The 13,678-nt window shown below is 38.3% G+C and overlaps 1 long non-coding RNA gene across 2 annotated transcripts in view; it reads right to left on the bottom strand.

The window, feature by feature from the left end:
* LOC143662666 (uncharacterized) overlaps positions 1-10,612 on the bottom strand; it is a 41,828-nt gene extending 31,216 nt beyond the window's left edge. For both annotated transcript variants that reach the window (XR_013165529.1, XR_013165530.1), the window contains exon 1: positions 10,478-10,612. This is a non-coding gene — a long non-coding RNA (uncharacterized LOC143662666). The remainder of the gene's footprint in view (positions 1-10,477) is intronic.
* Between the last annotated feature and the right edge of the window lie 3,066 nt (positions 10,613-13,678).

The raw sequence follows: 13,678 nt of genomic DNA, 5'->3' as shown, positions 1-13,678 counted from the left end.
TGTACCAGATAACTCTTGGTAGGAATGCACAGGCATCGGCTATAATGAAGGCCAAATACCAAGCTATCCCCTTTTAAGGACCTCAAAACTTATCTTAGTTGCAAAACTTGTCATAGGTCCAGACCCTTCCCAAGCACTTTCGATCATCATAAACTCTAGGTAACCACATTCTCGATGAAGAGGGGCCCTAGAACAATTATTCCAATAACTTGGGCCAGGCAGTTTTTGTCTGGAAGAGTAACGGAAAGAGGAAATACTCAGGTGAAGTCAAAAGATCTCATTTTTAGACCTATGCAAACACACACACACACAGGATACACATAGTTTGTGTTTGTGTGGTGTGCATGTTTTGGAAAAGGGGAAAGCGTATCAGCCAGGGATTAAGAGTTTAGGAGTCAAAAAGACCAATGCTCCCCTCACCTGAAGGTGTGCACGTCCTAATCTCTAGGACCTGTAACTGTCACCCTACATGCCGAAGGGGCTCTTGCAGATGGGTTTAAGATTTTTGAGATGGGGAGACTCTCGTCTCTAGATCTAGGGTGAGCCCAATCTAATCACAAGGGTCCTAATAAGGTAAAATGGCAGGAGAGTCAGAGTAAGGAGATTGGATGACAAAAGCAGAAGGAGAGGGAGGGAGGAAAGCAGTCAAGAGAAAGATGAGTTGAAGATCCTTCCCTACTGGCTTTAGATTTGGAGGAAGGACCCAGAGACACAGAGTACAGACAGCCTCTGGAAGCTGGAAAGAGCAAGGAATTGGATTCTCCCCTGCAAATTCCAGAAGGAACCAGCCCTGCAAACCCATTTTAGACTTTGGACTTCCTGAACTTTAAAAGAATAAATGTCTGCTATTTTAAGCCACTAAGTATGGTAATTTATTCCAATAGCCATAGGAAAGCTAATACCGGCTTTAGCATTTACTGTTAACAGTGACTTGCTCTTGGGCAAGTTGCTCAAGGACTCTGAATCTGTTTGGGCATCTATAAAAGGTCTGAACAGTAATACCTACTTTCTGGGGTTGCACTGGAAGGATTGAATGAGGCCAGTACCTGCTAGGATTATTACCATCTATAGGCCACACCTTTTCCATCTCGAATTCCACACCTCCATCTGTCGAATATGACTTTAGGTCATACCTACTTCCCAGAGTGGTGTGGAGATAAAATGTTAACTAATCATGTAAACCAGAGCACTTAAGGTGTGATTCAGTTGACCTTTTTTTTTTTATTTTTTGCTTCTGCTTTGCTAATACCCAGTGATGCTTCACTTCTGCCGTATAGACAAAGCCTCATGTCCCTTCCCTCATCCCCACCTTTGCCACTTGGACTATAGCCACATGTTTATGAGTTTTTCTTCCTCACCTGCCCTGAAACCTCCCACCCCCATCCTCCCCCCAGAAGAGACCTGTCCCATTCATCTCTGCATTTCCAGAACCTAGCTGTGGGGGATTGTTAAGAGTTTTAGAAGCTGCACGAAACTTCCTGTTCACTGCCACACTCAATATACCAGACCCCCGTTTTGCTACTGCATTTGGTTCAAAACTGTTTTGCTGCAACCCAGTAGTTTTCAACCCTGGTACACATTAAGATCACCTAGGGAGCTTTTAAAAAATTACTGGTGCCCACGCTCCAGACTGGACCAATTAAACGGACTCTCTGGGGGTGGAGCCTGAGCATCAGTACATTTTTTTTTTTAAAAGCTCCCCTGGTGGTTCCAATGTACAGCCAGGGTTGAGAGGCGACCTCACATTCAGCCACTCACTTCGGAATCACTAATTCTGAAATCTGGCATCAGATGTGAGATGTCATTTATTTGCTCTTCTCACCAAATCGAAAACATTCTTCATTGTTAGGGACATGGATTCCAACTCTCTCTTCTGCAAAGGTAACCTTTAGATCCTGTGCAAATGGAACGAGTAGGTGTTCTGTAATGAGGAGGAAGGAATAATGTCCCCCCATTTCTCCCAGTTGCCTTAAATCATGGCCCACGACTGAAGACCTGCCTCGCCAACCACAACTCTAAGCAGACCCTTGAACAAGTTATTCCAGAGAATGATGAGAACACTACTAAGTTTGTACTTTCATTTCACTTCAAGAAGACTCATTTCTGTTTCAGAATATGACAACAGCTAACCATCTCTACCATGACTGCAGCTGACAGGCAGAGGACCACAGCCGTTCTAAGCACTGAGCAGTTCCAGAAACCAGAGCGAGTTGACACAGCACAGAGTTCTCCATTACTTCTCCCAGGCTGAGTTGAAACAAATCAAATCTCACCCTGCTTTTCCTTTTAATGGGGAACTTTGTTTCAAAGCCCCTTTTGCAGGTCTGGTAAGGCAGTGCTGACAACTGTGACACATTAGCAAAACTATGGGCATAGAAGTCGGTTACAGTATTCGAACTGAAACTCTTCTACGAATTACAAGAAATATGTGCAGCCACTGGAGATAAAAAGTTGTGATGTGGGAGCTGAATTGGCGCCTTACAGTTTGTGTTTTTATTCTCAGGTCTACTGAAATTTGACCAGTGTTCTAGGACAAAGTATATTATTAAAACCTCAGTGCTAACTACAGCTTATTGAAATAAACCTCATCATAGATCAGCAGCCACTGTACTTAAAGTGTGGGGTTTTTTTGTAGGAAGCTTTGAAAATCCATTAAAGCAATGTGTTTCATATGTTACTGTACATTACTTTAAAGAAGTTTAAAATAAAACTCTAATAACCTCACGAAAACACTCAGCCTTTAATCCCAAGTCATTGAATAATAGTCCCAACATTGTCTTCTCTCTTGATATATGGCTTTTTCTGGCTGGCAGAGGAATATTTATGATCCCCATTAAATATATATGAGTAAATGATACAGATGACTTGAATGCCAATTAATACACATGAAAATACCCAATAATATATCTTCTTTTCAGAAGTGATTATAATTTGACATTCTTGAAATAATTTCATTCAATTCTTCAACTTATGCTAATACCATTTCCCCTTCTTGCTGCTACTTTTATTTATCTGTGCTGCTCAGTACACACAAGTGTGCATTCACAAACTCACATACAAAGGCAATTATTATCGCTGAGATTTATATGCAAACTATGTCAGCTATAAATGGAGATATATACGAAAGATTCACGTGTTCTCTCTCTAATGAGGACAGTTCCTAGTTTCTTTTACCTTTTAAGAGAAATATTTAAGAAGTGGCATATTTTTCTTTTTCTGTAGTAAAATTCACTCTCTACCCCGGCCCAGAAAAGTACATAAGTTTGGGAATTAGAAGGAAAATATTCTGTATTTGGGGACTATAAATCATGGCTTATATAAGTTGTGAAAAATTAGTGCAGTACAAGGGACAGGACACATTTGGAAGGTTTTTGATAGTTTTTGTTCTTAAAATAGGCTAGGTTGTACTTTTTATTTGTTCTGTATCTTTTATGTCTTTTTCTTTATGAATCTTTTATTTCTTTTCCTTATTTTTAAGGTGTAATTTATAGATGATAAGATGCTTATGCAGTTAGGCACCATTTGATGATTTCTGATGAATGTACAGAGCTGTGTAACAAACATCCCAGCTAAAATATCAAACATTGACTCCCTAAGTTTCCTCATACCCCTTTGTAGTCAGTATCCCCAACCCCCATCTCTAGATGTAACCACTGTTCCTATCTCATCATAACTTATTTTTACCTTTGCCTTAACTTCATGTAAGTGGAATAAGTGCTCTTTGAATCTGACTTCTTTCACTCAGCATAATATTGTAATGATTTGAGATCATCTGTGTCATATGCATTAGTAATTTTTTATTAATTGCTGAGTGTCATCACATTCCATTAACCTGTTGACAGTCATTGAGGTTGTTTCCAGTTGGGGCCATTATAAATAAAGTTGCTATGAAAATTATTATATGAACCTTTTTTTGGTGAACATATGTAAATATCTAAGAATAACATGTCTAAATTTACACCCTTCATATGGAGAAATCAGATCAAGATACTTCTGCACCCTTTCTGCAAACCCTAGTGCACACTAGAATCTAAAGGAGACAAGTTCATTGGTATGTGTTGGGGTTCTGGCAAATATAATGTCCTCGCTCTTTCAGGGCTACCTTACTTAGCATCCTTAGTACAGACAGGGTTAGTTCCATTTCCTTGCTGCCCAGCATTGTGCTTGGAATATAGAAAAAACTTTATGAAAGCTTAGTGAATTTTTTAAAATGCATACTAATCAACTGAATAGATAAATAAGTGAACTGGATAAATAAGTGAATGAGTGAATGCCTTCTGAAGTTCTATATAAGTGAGTCCAACTTCACAGAGTATCCTAGCAGATACCATGATAAAATCTTGAGTGAAATTTATCTCTCTCTCACCCAGGTAAACATGGCTCTGCCCTCCAAAATTCAGAATAGAATGAATAGATTTGAATAAACCAAAATGAAATCCAAGATTAATACTAGGGTGAATGGGTTAATGCCTTTTGATGCCTTCTGACCTATGGAAAGACTGACATAGTCCCCAAGCTGACCTAGCAAAATCCTTGGGTACCAAGTTTCTAGAATCCCTAAGGGTAGCAGATGATTAGGAAACACTGCCTCCCCTGGGGGGAGGTATAAAAATAAATAAGAGATCTTCTTGAAAATATCCAGTTATCCTCTAGAATCTGTATGCTCCAGAACCATCTCACACTGGAAGTGAATGCTTCCTTCCCACTCCTGAAGTTTCCTTCAACATGGAGGGGACTTTGCTAGCAAAGCACCCCTGGCCTCTTTCCATTGATGACTCAGTGCCCTGGGAGGGGGTAGAATCAGTCATTTGGGTAAAAGAAACTAAGCATGTTTCCAAGCCTTTTCCTCTCCCTGCTCCTAAGAGCTAGCAATCTAGAGGAAGCAAACCTTTTGCCCTGCTTGTCCATACCACAAATTTTATAGGGACAGGCTCTCATTTGTGAGGACCAGCAGTGATCCAGCCAATGGGATTAATTAGATAAGTCTCTGTAAATTCAGGGCTATATATTATGAGATCTTGTTGCCTGCAGACATAGATATATTCTCCAGTATTGGGATAGTAAAAGTGATATTTTGGTTTCCTGTATGTCATACTTTTATTTCTTCAACTGTTGAGAACTCATGTGGAGAATAGGGTATTATTTTTCTTCTTCACTGAAAAAAAGCTTGAACCTATTTCTTGCCCCTGTCCCTGCATGACCTCAGGAATCTGATACATCTTGTTTTTGAAGGACTCAATACTGAATTATTCCAAAAGCATTGTAGCCTAAATGTATGACGTAGTAGTTGTATCACATAATAGAAAAGCTGAAAGTTAAACAGTCTCAGAGTTTTTATGGCTCAAATTAAACATTGGCCCTGTTGTCATCAAAAGAGCCTGAATGTTATATATTTTACAGACAGAAACTTAACAAAATATGGAAGATCATGCAAGGAGTCGCCGGCAGAGAGAAGTTGGACTCCCCTACCAGTTACTAGCTCCTGGGGAGGCTGCATCCAAGCACACGAATACATACAGGCACTTTTGGGTAGAGAAGGGAAACAAACTAAAAGGGAATCCACACCATCCCAAAGAAAGCCTGAAATCTGTCTGGGTTTTCTAAATCTAGGAGGTCAGCTGAGGCGGTCCAAGGCCTAAGTTTACAAACCATCCCTGTGTTCATTTGAAGAGCAATACAGTGAAATGGTTCATCTAGATTTAGGAGGCCCTGATGGAGACAGTGTCAGTTAGCTATGATGTTGCTAAGTGATGCTGAGAAAAGGGGTGGGGGAAGGACACGGCTCCCCTCCCTTGTGATCATTCATACTTGGCAATGTCCAATGTTCATATTTGTGGCACGGCCACATGAGCACTCTCTTCAGAACCTTAGCTCTGGAAAGATGCCTTTGCTCCAAGGCCAGACCTCTGAGACGGTAAGGGTAAAGGATTGGCTTTTGTCAGCAGTCATTTTCTTGACAGTCTGGCACACCCTTAGGTGCTGGTACCCACTGATCTCTTTAATGTGATCCTGGACGGGCAAGCAGAGAGCCCCCAGGATGCTTCTCCACATTCAGAGAGGGGGTTGCAGGCAAGCCAAAGTCCCAGACACTGCCACCCTATCCATCCTGGTATCCAATTTTCTCTTCCAAATTCTCCCTAATGCCAAGACAAATATGCTTTTAATTCTCATTACCTGAAAGAGTAAATTTTAAAATTCCTTCCGTTTGAATGGACCTGGTCTCAGCATTCCAAGCCAAACATTTCCACTACTTTCTTGGATACTCCAAATAACACAAATTCTAAGCAAAGAGTGGAAAAACAATCTTGACATTAAAAACTTGGTAACAACTAGCCATGCTGTTTTGATTTGTGATTTGAGGTGAGGTGAAGGGGTGATTTTTATTTTTTACCACCACCCTCTTCCCTCCCACTCCAGCAAAAGAGCTGCTGCCCCAGCTCGGTCAAACACATTTGATCATCTCTGGTCCTGTTTTTTCCACCTAACAAGCTCTGCTTTGTGACTGCAATTCTGTGCCTGTGCACAGATTTATTCCTTCAGACTTACTTCTGAAGAGTAGCCTGTGTGTTGTTAACAAAACTGCAAAATGGAGCACATAATGATTTTGCTGCTGCCTTATCCATACCTCTAGCTGCAGGCAAGGCATTGAAAACCAATGAAATCAGGCAGCTCTCCTCGACACAGAAATTAAGATGTTGGAATGTTAACAGAAACCCACGGATGGGAGAACAGTATTTGTTCATTGTTGGAAAGAGAACACTGTCTTTATTTATGCTTCTTTGATAAATAAAATCTGTGTATCTATTTAGGCGGTGATTGCCTGGGATATAGTGAGCACTTTCTATGAGCAAATCCTACCAGCATAATCTATCAGCTAATTCATTAACAGAGAGTTTGCAAAGACATTTTTTTTTTTAACATGGGCAGGCACTGGGAATCGAACCCGGGTCCTCTGGCATGGCAGGCAAGCATTCTTGCCTGCTGAGCCACTGCATGGCTCTGCAAAGACATTTTCAATCATCCTTTCTTTATTCTTGTTCTCAGACTCTTTAGCAGTGACCGCCCATTTCTGGTGCTGTTCACAAACTAGAAAAACTTCCAAAAGTGAGAAGCCCAACTTTCAAGTAAGGTTGCTAAATGCTGTTTTTCGCTTGAGGCTCCCTTTCAATTCCTTTCTCTCCAAAGACTAGCAATGACTTCCTTCAAGAAGGCTCTGGCAGAGAGAGCTTGGAAGAGAAGAACAGCCTTCTCCCTCACAGAGGAAATTGAAATTAGTCTAATTAGATTTTCTGTGTGCTTAGATATCACAGTGATAGACGCCATCTAAATACACAGACAGGAGGAGAGCACAGATGTTGTGTGAGACCACTGATTTAGTTCCAAGTCAATACTCTTAATTAACTGCAAACTGTTTAAATATATAACATTCCCAACACGAAGCCGGTAACACCTATATAGAACTCTTCGTGTGAGTACCTAAAAGTAAAGTGCAAAATTGGATGTGATTGCTAACGTACAAAACTGTCATAAGAATTACTTATGTTTAATGCAGACACACTGCCTCTCCTTCCAGCCCCCACTACTAGCATTATATTCCCGGTAGATAACCATCTCTTGTCCAATACAGAAATGCAAGAAAGCAAAGCAAGAAGCAAAACCAGGTGTGGTCTGAGAGATATCAGCTATGTTCTTTCTATAAGGGAAGATTTCAGGTTTGCTTTTCCTTTTTGGTTTGTTTACTTAGTGATTACCTGACCTGAGTAAAATGCATCTGATTCCTAAATAAGCTTGTGCCTGGATGTTGTGGTATTGACTTTAGGATGGGCTCCTGGTCCGAAGTGTAGGTTGGAGGGGAGGCTCACTGCTCACTTGAGCAAGGGACAGTGTGTGGATTTGGAGCATACAGCAAGCCCTGAGAAAGAAGCAAAATGCCTTGTGGTTGTTGAGGCACATCCACTAAAAGCTAGAAGCCCCTTTCCTCTGAGAATCTCCAAGGCCACTGGCAATACTCACCGGGAGTATATTATTTTTTTCTAGAGGTTGAAACAAAGGCAAGCGATTTACTTATAACTGATAAGTGAATCAAGTACAAGAAAGACTCTATTTAATAAACATGGTTGCTTCACTTGCTGTTCCAGCAAATGACCACAAGTTCTGTCTTAAAAAATGAAGACTAACTCTTAAATGGGGCAGCCCCTGTGATTGGGGCAATGAGAAGGTAAATAAAAACAGCAAGCATTTGTGAATATACAACTAAGGGATCAACTGTATGACTGCAGTAGCAGACTGAATTTATTTAATCACATAATATTTTTAAACGCTTATTATGTGTTAAGCAATGGGAATACATTAATAAAACAGGGCATTTAGCTACCTATATTGTGGTCATTTCACAAAGAAGATAAAGATTAAAGAGAAACATAAATGCTTCTAGTAATGGTGACTGAGTTAAGTGGCTACATGAAAGATAATAATGATAAAATCTAACATATATATTAAATATATATATACATACATACATATAAGCTATAGGAATTGAAAAGCACCCTAAACCAGAAACCAGAAGGGAGTGTACTTTAAAACAATTGCAACTGGAAGAGGAAAGAAGTATGAGTTTGCAGTTATGGTGCCTGAGAATGTGCCCCAACATTGCTGTCCCCTCCCAGGCTAGGGTAAAGGAAAGCATCAGCTAACTTACAGGCTTAGGATGGCAGAGAACAGGAGAAATTTCAAAGGAAAAATGTGTAAGCAAGAGAATGGCAAAAGGATGAAAGCCTCCAAATCTGGGTACAAATTCTGGCCAAATCACAGGTTGACTACTATACTATACATATGTTGGGGAGAATATAATGTAGGCATCAAAAAAAAAAAGAAAAAAAAAAGACCAGAGAGGAATCTATCCTTTAGAGCTGCACCATGTTAGTTCTGTCACTTTACCAAGTGGGTATCTAAAAAATTAGTTGAAAGTCATAAAAACTGAGCAGAGAAATCAACAATTACACATCACAGGGGAGACAAAGTTTTTCTTTGAATCCAAGAAAGTTAATTGCCTAATAATAATAACACACCAAAAAATACTAAAAAGGTTGAATAGAATCCATTCATTACATTGTATTTCTACAATTTCCACCTTTCAAACAAAAATTACTAGACATACAAAGAAACAGAAAAGTGCGACTAGACTCGGGAAAAATAAGGGCCAATAGAAATGGACTCCAAGGAATCAGACTCCAAGGAGGCTCAGATGTTGGATTTAGGACACAAACACTTCAAACCAGCTATTGTAATAAGTTCAAATAATGGTCTTAATGAATGAGCAGTTAGAGAATCTCAACAGAGAAGTGAAAACTACAAAAATGTCTAGAATCAAAAGGTGCATTAAATGAATGAATATACTAGTAACTTAAATGAAAAAGTCACTAGGTAGGCCCAACAACAGACTGAGGTGTCAGGATAAAGGATCAATAAACTTCAAAAGAGATCAATAAAAACCATCCAACCTGAAGAACAAAGAGAAAAAGGATTGAAAAATAATGAACAGAGCATCAAGTGGGACACTATCAAGAGATACAGAACTAAGTATAGTTGGAATGATTAGAGAAGAAGAGAGGGAAAGAAAAGAGCATAAAAAGTTCTAAAGGAATAATGGCCTAGAAAACATTCCAAATTGTGTAGAAATTTGTAAAAAACATTGATTTACAAAACTCAGTAATTCCCAGGCAGGAAAAACCATCACAGTGAAAATGCTCAAAGCCAAAGATAAAATTCTTAAAGCAGCCAGAGAAAGATGACATATTTTATATGGGGGGCGGGGAACATGATATGATTAACAGCTGACTTCACATCAAAATAACGAAGACCATAAAAAATTGGAATGACATATTTCAACTGCTGGAGAAAAGAAATAAACACAATAACCAAGAATTATGTATCCAAAGAATTTACCCTTCAAAAATGAAAGAGAAATTAAATATAAAAATTTAAATAAAATGCAGATATTTTGTTGCCAGCAGAACTGTGATATTAGAGATAATAAAGAAAGTTTTCCAAACTGAAGGGAAATGACACTAGATTGTTACTCAAATTTATGAGGAAAAAAATGGCTACCATAAATGGTAAATGTGTAGACAAATAAAACATGAACATCCCCCAAACCCATGTACACACACATATACTTTTTTCCCTCACTTTTAATTACTTTGAAAGACATATGGCCATAAGCAAAATTCATAAAGTTATATTGAGTTGATATCATTTTGATATCATATATATGACAATAACAATGCTAACTGAAGAATACACATTATTTTTAAATTCATATGGCATGTTCAAAAAGCAAGAGCATATGCTAAAGTAAGTCAATGTATTTCAAAAGATTGCAATCTAAAACAGATTACATTTTCTGACTAAAATGAAATATAATTACAACAATGACATTTCAAGAAAATGCCAAATATTTGGAAATTAGACAACTCACTTTTAAGGAATTCATGAGCCCAAGTAGGAATCATGAAGAAAACTTTAAAATATTTTTGAGTCAAATAATAAACATGACATATCAACATTTACAAAGTACCACAAACGTTCTGCTTAGAGAGAAATTTACAGCTTTAAATATTTATAATAGAAAAGGAGAAAGATGTAAACCCAACAATAGAACCTTCCATTTTGGAAGCTAGAAAAGAAATATATGCAAATTATATGTAAAGTAAGAAGAAGGAAGGAATAATCAAGTCTAGATTGAAAAAATAAAATAGGAAACAAGCACAAGAAAAATTAAATCAAAAAGCTAATTCTTTGAATAGATCAATTACATTGATAAGATTCTAGATAGACTGATTAAGAAAAACTAAGAGAAGACTCAAGTTATCAATATCTAGTAGCAAAAAAGAGAACATCATTACAGAGTCTACAAACATTAAAATATCATGAAGGAAATATCATGAACAATTTTATATCAATAATTTCAACAATGTAGATGAAATGAATAAATTGCCTGAAAGATGAAAATTTCCAGAATGAGAATGTGAAGAAATAAAAAATCTGAATAGCTCCATGCCTAAAAAAGAAATTGAGAAATAAAATTCTTCCCACAAGGAAAGCTCCAGGTCCAGATGGCTTAACTGATGACGTTAAACACTTGAGGAATCACAAATACTTGAGGAAGAAATAATACAAATTCTACGCAACCTCTTTCAGAAAATACTTCCCTATTCATTATGGAGGGCCATTATTACTCTAGTAATAAAAGAAAAGCCTGAAAATATTACAAAAAGAAACTATAAGCAGTAACCTTCAAGAACATAGATACAAAAATCCTTATTAAAATATACCAAGTCAAATACAACAAAATATAAAGGGATAGTACATCATGAATATAATAGCATTCAGGACTGAGAAGATATTTATATAATGTATGTATTATGAAATTCATTATAGGAATTAGCTCATGAAACTGTGGGGACTGGCAAGTTCAAATTCCATAGGGAAAGCTGCAAGTTGGGGACTCTGATGAAGGTTTCAGTGAACTCCCCAGAAGAAGGTGGTTGGCTGAAGTAGAAACAGAAATTCTGACAGCCAAAATCATCACTTCTTCCTTTAAGGCCCTCAACTGATAGACTGAGAGCTTTCTCATTGCTAAAGGCAATCTCTGTTGTTGATTGTAGATGTAATTGACCAAAGATGCTATCAATTGACTAATGATTTAAATGCCAAAGTAACTTCCCAGTAATAATTAGGCCAGTGCTTTCTTGACCAAACAACTGGACATCATAATCTAGCCAAGTTGATACGTGAACTTAACCATCACAATCCACCCCTTATTGATTTGGCGACATAAACATCTCCACAAAACATACAAAATCCCAAAATGGAAACAGTCATTCTTTCACCTACCATAATTCAATGACCTTGCCTAAAACCAGAAATGTCCTAACACTTTCCCCAGAAGAGGGTACAAGTCCTTGGATGAGATTCACTCTTAATCTTGATATTTTGTAACTTAAATACTATGACATAAAGTTAATACATCTTATGTTATATGTTAAGGGAAGAAAATGAAATATTTGCTTTACGTCTCTGTGTGTGTGTATATATATAAACATATTCATAACAAAACAAGAAAGATTCATAATCAGCCCTTATTTCTGCAACTGGTCATATAAACACAGCTCATACTTATCTACTTTCTTCCACTGCCCATTCCATATTTCCTTTACCCTCAGCAAGAGCTTTAGCTGTCCTTGTCTCTTCACCTGGTGGGGTGATCCAAATCTTCATTTCTGAAGGGTTTGGGCCATTAGCAGTCATGCACAGATTGAGTTGTTGCAGTTTTCCATTAACTTTAATCACAGGGCATGGAAGTTGTGCTGGTTTGAATCTGTGGTGTACCCCAGGAAAGTCAAGTTATTTAATCATCAGTCAATGTTGCTGGGTGTGAGTTTTTTCATTGTTTCCATGGAGATGTGACCCACCCAATTGCGGATGGTTAACTTTTGATTAGATGGTTTCCATGGAGATGTGTCTCCACCCATTCAAGGTGGGGTTGCTTACTGGAGCCCTTTAAGAGGGAACCACTTTGGAAAAAGTTTTAGAGCCACCAGACCAACAGAGCCAAAGAATGGACAGAGCCCTGGGGAAGACACTGAAGATTCTATAGGAGAGAAAGCTAGCAGATATCACATGTGCCTTTCCAGCTGAGAGAGAAACCCTGAATATCAGCAGCCTTCATGAACCAAGGTATCTTTTCCTGGATGCCTTCATTTGGACATTTTCACAGCCCTAGAACTATAAATATGCAACTTAATAAATTCCTTTTAAAAAGCCAATCCAAGAGCGGTACGACAGTGGCTCAATGGCAGAATTCTTGCCTGCCATGCCAGAGACCCGAGTTCGATTCCCAGTGCCTGCCCATGCAAAAAAAATAAAAATAAAAAAATTTGTTAACAAAACAACATACAAAAAAAAGCCAATCCATTTCTGGTATGTCATGTTCCTGTAGCTTATAAATCATAACAGAAGCACTAAGAGAAGACTTAGGGGATCACCTATATTCCAGGCAAACTCTTCTTTACTTCTATCGTGAAGTAGCAGTCCTATTTCCCTTTAATAATTAGGATAAATTACCCCAGTCAGTTTAGTAATTTCTTTGTCTGCCTGTTGATTCAGAGGCATGAGGAGCCCAAAGTATGGGTGACAGTCTGAACTTCCAATTCATTGCTACCACTGTCGTGTCATTTGGTGGAAGCATTCTTTCTTTTGAAACTAAGGCCTATAGAAGAGCAGGGCTTAAAGTCATGAGGAAAGGAAGGACAAATTTTCCTAGTGGATCACTTGGGTTAATAATGAGTGGTACTGCTCCCATTTCCACCCTTTGATTCTCGAACCTGTGAATGTTGGCTACATAAGAAACAGCACTATAGAGCAGATGCGGATTTAGAGCATATACATCCTCCTGGAGAATATATCCTGTAAGGTATTGCCACCCAGTTGGTGCTGTAATTGTGTCTTTCAAAGGCCATTCCACCATTCTATTAATCCAGCTGCCTCAGGATTATGGGGAACATGGTAAGACCAGTGAATTCCTTGAGCATGTACCCACCCCCATTCCTTTTTTGCAAAGTGATTTCTTGATCAGAAGCAATGCAGTATGGAATATCATGATTGTGGAAAGTCATTC

The sequence above is a fragment of the Tamandua tetradactyla genome, chromosome 18 (genome assembly GCF_023851605.1).
Source record: "Tamandua tetradactyla isolate mTamTet1 chromosome 18, mTamTet1.pri, whole genome shotgun sequence".
NCBI classification, from domain to species: Eukaryota; Metazoa; Chordata; class Mammalia; order Pilosa; family Myrmecophagidae; genus Tamandua; species Tamandua tetradactyla.
The sequence above is the reverse complement of the archived record's forward strand: the minus strand, read 5'-3'. Positions and strand labels throughout refer to the sequence as shown.